At 38.7% G+C, this 14715-nt stretch overlaps 1 pseudogene; it reads left to right on the forward strand.

Annotated features, from left to right (window-relative positions):
* LOC112662520 (putative tRNA (cytidine(32)/guanosine(34)-2'-O)-methyltransferase) overlaps positions 1-14715 on the forward strand; it is a 61454-nt pseudogene that overhangs the window by 8873 nt on the left and 37866 nt on the right.

Consider the following 14715-nt stretch of genomic DNA (forward strand, 5'->3'; position numbering starts at 1 on the left):
TGTCAAAAGCCAAAACCTTTTCTCTCCGTGGAGTGTTTTATTGTGGAATTCCTGGATAACCCACAGCAAGGATTATCTGGAAAAGTGGGATAATCCAATGATGGCATCATACAGGCCAAAATAACAGCCCACAGGACATCTTGGGGCCTTTGGTGGCATCGTGAGGGAGACAGCTCAATTCTTCTCCTGGGGTAACTGGGAGAAGACAGTCTGTGAAGTGATCTCAGAATTTGGCTTTAAGGGGCTGTCCGCGGAGCTGGAAGGGCCCTGGGAAGTTGTCCGGGTCAGAGTCTGAGGAGGTACAGGCCCTCATCAAACACATACTCTATCACTATCACCCAGCTGTCAGGGGAGAACTGTTTAATTCTGGATCATGCTTTTTTCCCCCCATCAGATAACAGAACTCACTTCATAGGGTTGTTGTGAGGATGAAATGATTTGGAACACGTTCAGCACTGAGGGGCAATACTGAGCCCCTACATGGCTCTTATAATTGTCAGTTTAGAAGCTTGGACTTTGGGAGGCAGGGAGACCTGGATGGAAATCATAGATCTAGTGCTTGCTTTTTTGTCTAGAGAAGGCTAAAGATTCACAACTATTTGTGCTCCCCTTTCCATAGCCAGGAGGTGGCTGGCAAGCCAGAAAAACATTTGCCATTTCTCCCAGGAGTTACGGGAGGCCATGTGACCGAATTCGAGGCTATGGGAACTTAGCAGACATGACACGCGCCACTCCCAGGCCTGGCTCACTAAGCCTCCCATGTCCTGTCCTCCATCCTCTTTCTCTTCCCTTTTTTATTAGAATATACATGTTGACAGAGCATCTGGTCATCTGGATCTCTGCTATCTTGTTCACCAACCCGTATTGTTGCATAGCAAGAAATAACCTTTTTAAAAATAGATTTATTTCTTTATTTGAGAGAGAAAAGGGGTGAATGAGGGGGGAGGAGCAGAAGGTGAGAATCTTCCAGCTGGCCCCCCACTGAGCATGGATCCCAACACAGGGCTCTACCTCACAACCCATGAGATCATGATCTGAGCTGAAATCAAGAGTTAGATGCTGGGATCCCTGGGTGGCGCAGTGGTTTAGCGCCTGCCTTTGGCCCAGGGCGCGATCCTGGAGACCCGGGATCGAATCCCACGTCAGGCTCCCGGTGCATGGAGCCTGCTTCTCCCTCTGCCTGTGTCTCTGCCTCTCTCTCTCTCTCTGTGACTATCATAAAAAAAAAAAAAAAAAAAAAAGAGTTAGATGCTTAACCAACTGAGCCACCCAAGTGCCCTGCAAGAAATAAACTTCCATTGTGTCTGTGCCATTACACAATTTTGGGTTTGTTAGAGCAGTTACACTTGGTGCAGTAGGAGGTCATGGAGAGGAGGTAGCCTTTTGACCTATAAGCTGGCCCTGGGGCAATTGGAGGCTCCTCATCCCCTCCCATCCTTGTTTTTTTTTTTAAGATTTTATTTATTTTTTCATGATAGAGAGAGAGAGAGAGAGGCAGAGACACAGGTAGAGGGAGAAGCAGGCTCCACGCAGGGAGCCTGAGGTGGGCCTTGATCTTGAGACTCCAGGATCAGGCCCTGGGCTGAAGGTGGCACTAAACCGCTGAGCCACCTGGGCCACCCCCCTCCCATCCTTGTAATGTACAATCCACCCACCACTCCAATGGGCTGAGCCATTTCAAGAACTCAGCCTGGAAAGAGTGGGGTGCAGTTGAGACTCTCTGGTCAGTGTATATGACTGAACCCTATTAAGGCCTCTATATAAACTTTTAGGATCCTGGCAGGTGGGTGTGGAGATCTACTTGTCTTGTGGCTACTGAAGACAAGCATCACATGTAAGTTCCCTTGCTTACTAATACTGCCACCCACCAATCAGGGGTGGTCTGACTTTCTTTGGTCTCTGCTTGTCTTTCACGTACAGGGTGAGGGAATGATTTCAGATTTGCTCTGGGAAATTGCTAAGGCTGGAAACCAACACATGGGGAACCAGTCAGGAGACAGAGAAATAGGTCTTGAGGAAGAGGCATCTGCAGGAACTCCTGGGTTGGTTGGCAATCTCTCTGTAAGGAGAGGTGATCCATATTTTAGGTGCTTGTGGACAAGATATGATTACTGAACTACGAATGGGTAAACGTGGCTGGTCTGTTGTGCTTGTTGGAAGCCCTTCGCAGAGCATGCCTAGCAAATGGAAACCACGGCTGCATGGTGGGTTGGCCTCTACTGTGGCCAGTTCGGCTGGACACCAGTGCCGGACTAAAGGCTGAAGCTCCAGTTAAAAAGTGGGAAGAGTTGAGATAGAGAAAGATGTGCATGCATCCATCACTCCACAGCTTCAGAGCTGGCCAACAAGGTGGGAGAGCTGGTGGTAAGTGGGAGAACTCAATGCACCGGTTTGCAAAGCTAGAAGGGTGCAAACTGGCACAGATTAAGGTCTGATTGGAAAGACAGGTTCCTGGGAAAGTGAGGAGAACCTCAGAGGGGGAAGTTGTGAGATGAGGAGGAAATGCCCTGAGCCTTTGACCCCTGATACAAAGGAAAGCAAAAGCAGAGCTACAACAACCCCAGCCAGTGGGCAATCCCCCTGCTCAGGACATGTTCATAATGAAAGAATATGCCTCCCGCAAGCTTATTGATGTGGCTGCCAAGTTCTGGCAAAAGGCCAGGGAAAGTATGGAGGCACACAACTATGGGATACACTTGGTATGTGACCCTGGGCAATTATTTGTCTTCTCTGAACTTCAAACTGTAAAATGAGGGGAGCCATACTTACTTTGCAATTTTGTTGTAAGGGGTAAGCAGGGTCGAATATAAAATTTTCAATGCAGTCAGGTGGCTGTTGTTATTATTCTTGCTATTATTATTTATATCCAACTTACATCCAAGAGCTGAAGTATTTGGAGGCATTTAAAATCCCACTTACATGGCTCCTGTAAAAATCCCTTTTCTCCCAATTATGTGCTGATCCAAAGTAGAGGGAAATCCTAATTATCCCTGTTTTCAATTATTCCCCAGATCCTTTCTGCCTAGAATCTCAACTCCATGACGGTTGGGATTGGGTCTTGGCCATAGCAGCTAGCTGACTTTCTTGTATGTAGCAGGTGATTAACAAATGTTTCTTGGGTTTCTTTTCTTTCTCTAGTATTTATTGAGTACTTACTATGTTCCCACTACCATATTATGGATTCCATCTTCTTATATTACCTTCAAACATAGTATCTCATGTGAGCCTCACAGCAGTGCTACGACAGTGAGCGGTATCATTTCCCCATCATAGAACTAATGCCATGAGGCATTGAGGGGTAAGTTATATGCCTGTGATCACATAGCAATAGTAGCAGAATTGGAATATGATTCTAAGTAATCTGGCTTCAGAGTTACTCTTCTTCTCTCATAAATAAACAATTTTTAGCTTACTGAGGACATAGGACTTAAATGCTAAACTTTTCAAGGGGGTAAACCCATTTAATACTAGTTACAACCATGTAAAGATTGAAATAGTACATTAGGTAGAGTTGTGTTATTTAAAAAAACACAAAAGTATGGGGCACCTGGGTGGCTCAGTTGGTTCAGCATCTGCCTTCCGCTCAGGTCATGATCCCAGCGCCCTGCGCTCGCTGCTCAGTGGGAAGCCTTCTCCTTCCCCCTGCTCTTGCACTCTTGTGCACTCTTGCTTGCTCGCTCCCTCTCAAATAAATAAAGAAAATCTTCAAAAAACACACATGCACACAAGGATGCTTTCTTGTCTTTGGAGAAATACTCATGGCAGAGGAAAAATCTGCCCATGCAAATTTGGTAGTCATATGGAGATGAAAACCTGGCTGTGCATATTGCTCCAAGAACTCATCACTCCTTTTTCTTTCTTTCACCCTTGTTTGAGCACCTGTTGTGTGTCAGGCACTGGACTAGTTGCGAAGGATACAACCAAGAAGCCAGTCCCTGCCCTCAAGGCCTTTTCTTTCTAGTGGGAGATGGAGGCATAGAAACTTAGTGAACCTAAGACATATGGGAGCAAGAGCCAGCTGAGTTCTTCATGCCAGGAACAGTTGGACTTAACACGGCCAGTTTATACAGTCAAAAGCAGCCAAGTAGGAGGTAACAACTGTGCTTATATATAAAATGGATGATTTATGAATGTTTTTTGTTGGGGGGTGAGGAAGCGCGAGAAACAAATGTGATTTACAAGTATTTGTTGGGTTCACTTATTTTAACATTTCCCATATGCTCAGAAGACAACATACATGGAATATATTTCTTGGTTACATACTGAAGTTTCTGGCAGATCTTCCTATTTACTCCTTGTATTATGCAGTCTCTTATGATGTCTGCTAATATTTGTTATATGTTTGTCCCCAAACACCAGCGACAACAAAACACACACAAGGTCTTAAGTGGTTTCTATTCCACATTTTCTTGGAAGTATATTTGCTAAAAGGAAGTAAATTAAAACTTTGGAGTAAAAAATTCTAGACCATGAAGGTCTGTAGGACTGCTAATAAGATCTTGGATTTCTAGAGTGCTTTGGAGCTCCTCAACGATGGTTGCGTACCTATTCATCTCCTGCCCTGTATAATAATCTTGGGAAGTTCGCAAAGCAAATAATATGTTCATTTTCAAGATGAGAAACAAGAGACACTAAATTACTTGTCTCAGATCAGATCAATAGTTAGTTGCAAAAATTGCACTGCTGGGGATTTACCGCAAAGATAAAAATGCAGTGAAATGCCGGGACACCTGCACCCCGATGTTTATAGCAGCAATGTCCACAATAGCCAAACTGTGGAAGGAGCCTCGGTGTCCATCGAAAGATGAATGGATAAAGAAGCTGTGGTCTATGTATACAATGGAATATTCCTCAGCCATTAGAAACAACAAATACCCACCATTTGCTTCAACGTGCATGGAACTGGAGGGTATTATGCTGAGTGAAGTAAGTCAGTCAGAGAAGGGCAAACATATGGTCTCATTCATTTGGGGAATATAAACAATAGTGAAAAGGAATAAAGGGGAAAGGAGAAAAAATGAGTGGGAAATATCAGAAAGGGTGACAGAACATGAGAGACACCTAACTCTGGGAAAGGAACTGGGGGGGGTGGTAGAAGGGGAGGAGGGCAGGGGGTGAGGGTGACTGGGTAACGGGCCCTGAGGGGGGCACGTGATGGGATGAACACTGGGTGTTATGCTATATGTTGGCAAATTGAACACCAATAAAAAATAAATTTATATAAAAAAAAAGTTAGTTGCAAAACCATGAATTGAACCAAGCTCTTTCTGTACAACCATTCTGCTCTGATACACTGCAGTTATCTCGATTTGAATTATGGCCAGAAACCAATATTTTCATATTTGCCTCTATTTTTGTACCAAAAACATTACACTTTTGTTAAATTTCTCCCGGACAAAGTGATGCTTTGGGTAATTAAACAGATCCTTCATGGGCATTTTTTCCCTTTTTTCTTTAAATTCAATGTAGTTAACATATAGTGTATCATTAGTTTCAGGGGTAGGATTTAGTGATTCATCAGTTGCATATAATACTCAGTGCTCATTACATCAAGTGCCTTCCTTAATGCCCATCACCCACTACATGGGCAGTTTTTAAATTGTTTTTCTGGTTCCTACCCACCTATCAACTTAAAAATAGATGCTTTCCTGGTATTTTGTGGAAAATACGAAAAAAGTTTTTCTGGGTGAGTTAACCTGAGCTTGCCCAGCTCTTGGCAAGGATTATGTATTTCAAACCCGTCTGCATCTCAGCAGCCCAGCAGTTTGCCTGGAACAGACACACAGTGACATGGGCAGCTCAGGGTAGGTCCTTCCATTCCCTATCATGACATCCATGAGTTTACCTTGCTGACAGCTCCCCTGCCTAGAATGTGTTAGTGGGGGTCTGTGCTTGTTCATTGCTTGGCAAGGCACAGAACAATCTTCCTTAGCTTGGCATTGAGTTCTCCAGGAGAGCTGCATGAATATTTATAACCCATCTACCCCTCACTTAGATGTGGAGTCTGAAATAGTCAACCTTGTAGAAGCAGAGTTGAATGATGGTTGCCAGGGGCTAGGGCGAGGGGTAAATGGGGAAGTAATGGTCAAAGGGTATTAAATTTCAGTTATGCGAGATAAGTAAATCCTGGAGATCTACTATAGAGCATAGTGCCTATAACTGACAATATTGTATTGTATACTTAAAATTTCCTCAGAGGGTAAATGTTATGTTAAGTGTTCTTACCACATGCATACACACAAAATAATAATGTTAAAGAAGGGCAAGAGGGAATTTTGGGAAGTGATTTATATGTGTATGTTCTTGATGATGTGTGATGATTTTGTGGGTGTATACTTATCTCCAAACTCATCAAGTCAAATACATAAATATGCACAGTTCTTTACATGTCAATCATACCTCAGTAGTTTAAGAAAAAAAATAAACATAAATTCCCAGCACTTCTTCTTTTCTGTTCTGTTCTACTCTACTCTACTCTACTCTACTCTACTCTACTCTACTCTATTCTATTCTATTCTATTCTATTCTATTCTATTCTATTCTATTCTATTCCAGTATAGTTAATAAACAGTGTTATATTAGTTTCAGATGTACAATGTAATAATTCAGCAATTCTACACATTACTCAGTGCTCATCATGATAAGTGTACTCTTTCTCCCCCCTTCACCTATTTCACCCATCCCCCAACTCACCTCCCCCCTGGCAACTTTGTTCTCTGTACTTAAGAGTCTGTCTTTTGGTTTGTCTCTTTTTTCTTTGTGAATTTGTTTTATTTCTTAAATTCTACATATGAGTGAAATCATATGGTATTTCTTTCTTTGACTTATTTCACTTAGCTTGATAACCTCTAGATCCATCCATGTTATTGCAAATAGCAAGATTTCATTCTGCTTTACAGTTGAGTAATATTCCAATATATATAAATATATAAATCTCCCACTTTATCATTTATTGATGGACACTTGGATTACTTCCATAATTTGGCTATTGTAAATAATACTGTGATAAACATAGGGGTGCATATATCAATTTGAATTAGTATTTTCTTATTCTTTGAGTAAGTACCCAGTAGTGGAATTACTGAATCATATGGTAATTCTATCTATTTTTAACTCTTTGAGGAACCTCCATATTGTTTTCCACAGTGACTGCACCAGTTTGCATTTCCACCAACAGTGTACAAGGCTTCCCTTTTCCTCCACGTGCTCACCGACACTTGTTATTTCTTGTATTTTTTTATTTTAGCCATTCTGACAGATGTGAGGTGATATCTCACTGTGGTTTTGATTAGTATCCTTGATGATTAGTGATATTGAGCATCTTTTCATGTGTCTGTTGGACAACTGTATGTCTTTGAAGAAATGTCTGTTCATGTCTTCTGCCCATTTTGTAATTGGATTAATTGGGCTTTTTGGTATTGAATTGTATAAGTTGTATATATATTTTGGATACTAACCCTTTATTAGATATGCCATTTGCATATATCTTCTTCCATTGGCTTTTGATTTTGTTGATGGTATCCTTTGCTGTGTGAAGCTTTTCATTTTGATGTATTCCCAGTTGCTTATTTTACTTTCGTTTCCCTTACCTCAGGAGACCTATCTAGAAAAATGTTGCTATGGCCAGTGTCACAAATTACTGTGTATGCTCTCATCTAGGATTTTTATGGCTTCTGGTCCTTAACCCATTTTTAGTTTATTTTTGTGTAGAGTGAAAGAGTGTGGTCAAATTTTATTCTTTTGCATGTAGCCGTCCAATTTTTCCAACACCATTTGTTGAAGAGACTTTTTCCAGTTGCATATTCTTGCCTCCTTTGTTGAAAACTAACTGACCATATAATCGTGAGTTTATTTCTGGGCTCTCCATTCTATTTCATTGATCTAAATGTCTGTTTTTGTGCCAGTACCATACTGCTTTGATTACTACAGCTTTATATATCTTTATATCTGGAATTATGATATTTCCAATTTTGTTCTTCTTTTTCAAGATTGCTTTGACTATTTGCGGTCTTTTTTAGTTCCATACAAATTTTAGATTATTTATTTTAGTGTTGTGAAAAATGCTGTTGATATTTTGATAGGGGTTGCATTAAATCTGTAGAATGTTCCAGGTTAGCATGGACATTTTAACAATACTTGTTCTTTCAATCCATGAGCACGTAATGTCTTTCCATTTGTCTTGTCTTCAATTTCTTTCATTAATATTTTATAGTTTTCAGAGTGCAGGTCTTTTTACCACTTTGGTTAAGTTTGTTCCTAGGTATTTTATTATTTTTGGTGCAATTATAAATGTGATTATTTTCATAATTTCCATTTCTGCTTCTTCATTATTAGTCTATAGAAATGCAGTGCATTTTTGCATGTGGATTTTGTATCCTGTGACCTTACTGAATGCATTTTTATCAGTTCCAGTAGTTTTTTGGTGGAGACTTTAGGGTTTTCTGTATATAGTGTCATGTCATCTGTAAATAGTGAGAGTTTTACTTCTTCCTTACCAGTGGATTTATTTTATATTTCTTTTTCTTGTCTTATTGCTGTGGCTAGGAGGACTTCTAGTACACAGTTGAATAAAAGTGATGAAAGTAGATACCTCGTCTTGTTCCTAATCTTAGGGGAAAAGCTCTGTTTTCCCCACAGAATATGAGCTAACATCATATTCCATCTTTATTATGTTGAAGTATGTTCCTTCTAAACCTATTTTGTTGAGAGTTTTTATCATGAATGGAAATTGTACTTTTTCAAATGTCTTCTCTGCATCTATTTAAATGATCGTATTGTCTTTATTTTTCTCTTATTGATATGATGTATCACATTGATTGATTTGCAAATATTGAACCCCTTGCATCTTAGGAATAAATTCCACTTGATTGTGGTGAATGATTCTTTAAATGAATTGTTGGATTTGGTTTGCTAATATTTTATTAAGGATTTTTGCATCTATGCACATCAGAGATATTGACCTGTAGTTGTCTTTTTTTGTAGTGTCTATCTGATCTTTGTATCAGGGTAATGATGGCCTTATAGAATAAATTTTGAAGCATTTTTATCCCTTCAGCTTTTTGGGATAGTTTGAGAGGCATAAGTATTAACTCTTCTTTAAATGTTTGGTAGAATTTACTTTGAAGCCATCTTTCCTAGACATTTGTTTCTTGGGAGTTTTGATTACTGATTCAATTTCATTACTAGTAATCAGTCTGCTCAAATTTTATATTTTGTCTGGAAGAAGAAATTTTTGGTTTTGGAGGTTATGTATTTCTAGGATTTTATCCATTTCTTCTAGGTTGTCCAATTTGTTGGCATATAATTTTTATAATTTTCTCTTATAATCCTTTGTATATCTGTGGTATCAGTTATTATTTTTCCTCTTTCATATCTGATTTTGTTTGAGTTCTCTCTCTTTTAATGAGTCTAGCTAAATGTTTATCAGTTTTGTTGATTTTTTCAAAGAAACAGCCACTGATTTCATTGATCTGTTCTATTTCCTTTTAAATTTCTATTTTGTTTATTTCTGTTATAATCTTTATTATTTCCTTCCTTCTGCTGGCTTTGGGTTTTGTTTGTTCTTTTTTTCTAGCTCTGTAGGTGTAAGGTTGTGCTGTTTGAGATTTTTCTTGCTTCTTGAAGTAGGCCTGTATTGTTATAAGGGTTCCTCTTAGAATGGTTTTTGCTGATCTCAAAGATTTTAGATTGTTGTGTTTTCATTTTCCTTTGTCTCCAGCATAGTTTTTGATCTCCTCTTTGATTTCTTTGTTGACCCATTCATTGTTTAGTAGCATGTTATTTCTTTATTGACCTCTCCATTGTTTAGTGGCATGTATTTGTGTTCTTTTGAGATTTTTTTCTTGTAGTTAATTTCTAGGTTTGAAGAGGTGTTGTCAGAAAAGATACATGGTATGAATCCAGTCTTCTTGAATTTGTTGAGACTTGTTTTATGGCCTAATATGTGATCTGTCCTTGAGAATGTTTCATGTGTATGTGAAAGAAATGCGTATTCTGCTGCTTTTTGATAGCATGTTTTGAATATACCTGTTAGATCCATCTAGTCTAATCTGTCATTCAATGCTACTCTTTCTTTATTGATTTTCTGTTTGGTTGTAAGTGGGATGTTAAAGCCTCATACCATTATTGTATTATTATCAGTTATTTCCTTTATGTTTGTTATTAGCTACTTTATGTATTTGGGTGCTCCCATGTTGAGTGCATAAATATTTACAATTGTTATATCTTCTTGTTAGATATAAGATTATATAGTGTCCTTCTTTGTCTCTTGTTACAATTTTTGTCTTAAAGTCAATTTTGTCCAATGTAAGAATTGCTAACCTGTCTTTCTTTTCACTTCCATTTGCATGATAAATGCTTTTCTATCCCTTCATTTTCAATCTGCATGTGTCTTTAAGTCTGAAATGAGTCTCTTATAGGCAGCATATATAGATGGGTCTTGCTTTTTTATTCATCCCATCCTCCTATTTCTTTTGATTAGAGTCCTTAGTCCATTTACACCCAAAGTAATGATTGATAGGTATGTACTTATTGCCATTTTGTTACTTGTTTTATGGTTGTTTTAGTAGTTTTTCTCTGTTCCTTTCTTCTTTTGCTCTCTTACAGTTTGCTGGCTTTCTTTAGTTATATACTTGCATTCTTTTCTCTTTATTTTTTGCATGTCTATTACTTGATTTGTGACCATTAGTTTTATATATAATATGTCATGCATATATTAGTCTATATTAAGCTGATGGTTGCTTAAGTTTTACTCCATTCTTTACCACTCTCCTCCCCATGTTTTAGTTATTTGATGTTATGCTTTACACCCTTTTATTTTGTGAATCCCTTGACTGATTTTTATATATATACTTTACTGCTTTTGTCTTTCCTACTTTTCTTACTCCTACTTATGGTTTTTCCTTTCTACTTAAAGAGTCATTTTTAATATTTCTTGTAGGGATGGCTTAGTGCTCATGAATTCTTTTAATTTTTGTTTGTCTGGGAAACTGTTTATCTCTATTTCTGTTCTGAATGATATAGCCTTGCTGTTTAGAGTATTCTTGGCTGCAGGTTTTTTTTTTTTCCTTTAAGCACTCTGAATATATCATGCCCCTTTCTACCGCCTGTAAAGTTTATGTTGAAAAATTAGCGATAGCCTTATGGGGTTTCCTTTGTATGTAACGGTTTTCTTTTCTGTTCTTGCTTTTAAAATTCTTTATCACTTTTTGTCATTTTAATTACTATGTGTCTTGGTGTGGACCTCCTTGGGCTGATTTTGTTGGGAACTCTCTGTCCATCCTGGATCTGGATTTCTGTTCCATTCCCAGATTAGAGAAGTTTTTCACTATGATTTCTTCAAATAAATTTTCTTTTCCTTTCCTCTCTTTTCTCTTTGTGGGAGCCCTATCAGATGAATGTCATTATGCCTGATGGTGTCACTAATTTCCCTAAGTCTATTTTCATTTTTTATTATTTTTTTCTTCTCTTTTCTGTTCAGCTTGATTGCTTTCCATTCCTCTGTTCTTCAGGTTACTGATATATTTTTCTGCTTCCTCTAGCCTACTGTTTATTCCATTTTGTGGATTTTTATTTCCAGTTATTGAGTTCATCCCTGGTTGGTTACTTTTTTTTTTTTGTCTTCTATCTCTTTGTTGAAGATCCCACTGAAGTCCTTCATTCATTTCTTAAGTCCAGTACATATGTTTATAGGCTTTACCTTAAATTTTCCAATAGGCATATTACTTATCTCTGTTTCATTTATCTTTCTTGCTGTGATTTTGTCCTGTTCTTTCACTTGGTACATATTCCTCTGTCTTATTTGTTTGTGTCTGTTTCTGTGTGTTAGGAAAGTCAGCTACATCTCCTGCTCTTGAAAGTGGTGGCCTTATGAAGAAGAGATCCTGTAGTGCCCTTCAGTGCAATATCCTCTGTTTGCCAGAACCTGGTGCTTCAGGGGTATTTTCTATGTGTGTTGAGTGAGCCCTACTGTTGTGGCTGAACCACATTTGCCTTCAGTCCAGTTGTCTGTAGAGGCTCTCTTTGCATGTTGTGGGTTTGGTTCCTGTGTTATTAGTGGGCTAGTCTGGAGCCACTTGGGGCTCAAGATGAGTCAGACCAGGCATTTAGCAGAGATGCAGTAGCACCAAACTGCAGGGCACTTACCCTGTGTTGTCTCCTGACAAGCTTTCATTGGCTGGAGCCTGCAGTCAGACCTGATGTCTGCCTTCAGTGCACTGCTGCAGCCAGTTGGATTGGTGTGTGTGGTTATCTTCCCCCCTGTCCTGGGCAGGAGTCACTTTTAGGTGGTGCAGGTCCCTGTTAGCTGTGAAGAGTCTCTTCTGCCAGAATTTGAGTTATTTTTGGGTTTATATACACTGATATGAATGTAGGTAATTGTATCCATGGGATGGGGTGAACTTAGAATCTGCCATCTTTCCTGGAGGTCTCCCCCCTTTTCTTTTCAAAGAAGGAAGGGCACTGCAGTGTGTCTTCCATCTATCCTTTTCATCTATAATACAGAGCATCATTGTCTTGCCTTGGATATTATTAACTATTTCCTAATATTTTTCCATCTCTGGTCCCTGTCTTCTGTGATCCATTTGCTACATTACAACTGGAATTATTTTCTTTCTGGAATCTAGAACTGATCATGTTATTCCTCTTCTTAAAAATTCTGGAAGTTTCAGAATATACAATTCAAGATAAAATCCAAATTTAAAGAATTCAGGGTCCCAGGACACCTTTGTACTTGACCTCAAGTAACGTTTCTATATGTTCAGCACTACCACATCACCTAGAGCACTCTCCATTCTAACCCTTGTGGTTTCTATTCTGTCAAAGTGAACATTATCACATCACAAAATTTATTTTGATGTTTCCCAGTTAACAATGCATTTGGTCATACTCTCTACCTATAAAGGTGCAGTTTAAATACTCATACTGTGGGTTGCTTATTCTGATTCACCATTAAAAATACATGGCTATAACATATTACTTGTATAGATATTTAACATTATTGTCATTCTTTCTTGCTTTACAAAGAGCTGCTTTTGTGTATCTAATTTTATCTACTAGATTATGAAGGCTGCATAATGGACATGAATTACACAGTGCCTCATGTTTAAAAGGACTTCATACTTGGTTGAGTGCTATGCCATCACCTATCACCATCTTGAAAATCTTAAGAGTTTTCAGACTAGTATCCCTGCATTTTCATTTTGTACCAAGTTCTACAAATATTATAGGTTATGCTGTCCTTAAGGACAAGAACTATTTCAGATTCATCTTTACCTATACCAGCACTATGTCTTTCACCTAGTGACTGCTTATTTCAAAGTACTTGCTGAAAAAATAATGGAAATGAGTAACCAAATGACGTAATTAAAACATGTCAGAGCAAGAACTAGGCATTAAACCTATCTGAGAAGTCTGGGTATCAGGGATAAAAGATTTCCCAAGGTCTAGTCTCTATGGCATTAAATTCTAAAGATTTTCCACAAACTACACTTTAACTACTTATTGAGGAATAACATATTTCTATCGGAAGCAAATAACCGGCTTCGAGATGAAGCTACCTCTGGGACTGCCCAGTGATGCTCTGAGGCATGGGATTAGAATCTCTTGTAAAGATAGGAGGCAGCAAATTCCCTTCCCAGAGCTCACATGATGTGAGATTCTTGGCATTCTTCTCATAGTAGCCACACATTTGGCCAGACTTGCCCACACATCTGGTTTCCTAAGGAATCATCTTTTGGTGGTTTCTAGACCAAATTGCTACAGGGAGAGGGAATGGGATTGTTTCTAGGAATGATTGCCCCTAAGTGAGAGCAAGCATGGACTATAGGAAGCAGAGGGTAGAAATCTGTAAAAGCAGCAATGCCTGTATTTCCAAACAGCATTCTTTACTCTTCTCAACTGTCATATCTAAACGACAGTCCCCAGGATGGACACAATGATTTCCCTGTACCTTTCAGAGTGTTTGAAATTTAATGTTCTTGCTTTCAAGAAAAGGCAGTTATTTTGTAAAAGCAGTTGCTAGTAATTTAGGCTGGTTCTTTTTTTTTTTAATTGGTGTTCAATGTACTAACATACAGAATAACACCCAGTGCCCGTCACCCATTCACTCCCACCCCCCGCCCTCCTCCCCTTCTACCACCCCTAGTTCGTTTCCCAGAGTTAGCAGTCTTTACGTTCTGTCTCCCTTTCTGATATTTCCCACACATTTCTTCCCCCTTCCCTTATTTTCCCTTTCACTATTATTTATATTCCCCAAATGAATGAGAACATAGGCTGGTTCTTTAAGAGACTGAGAAGATTAGAACTTTTTAAAAAATAAAAAAAGCAAAACAAGAGTGGAGGGATATAGGATTTTTGTGTTGAGGACTGGGGAAAGGAGAGGCCATTCAGGAGAACACATGGGATCTTGTGGGTAGTAGTGGGAAAACAGCCATAAGAGATATGCAAATGAGGGGATGTGGTTATATTCCAATAAAACTTTATTTGCACAAACTGATGACAAGCTGGTTTTGGCCCATGGGCTGTAGTTTGTCAACTCCTACTCTAGAAAAACTGACAATGGTACACTGGGATAATTTATACAGAAATCTTTCTTTTAATATTACTTGTAATATTATTTGTAATACCAAGGATCTGAAATGGCAATTGCCAGCAGGATGGTTACATACATTGTTTAATATTCAATTAGTTGAATGCTGTATAGTAGTGAAACAAAAT

The sequence above is a fragment of the Canis lupus genome, chromosome 13 (assembly GCF_003254725.2).
Source record: "Canis lupus dingo isolate Sandy chromosome 13, ASM325472v2, whole genome shotgun sequence".
Lineage (NCBI taxonomy): Eukaryota > Metazoa > Chordata > Mammalia > Carnivora > Canidae > Canis > Canis lupus.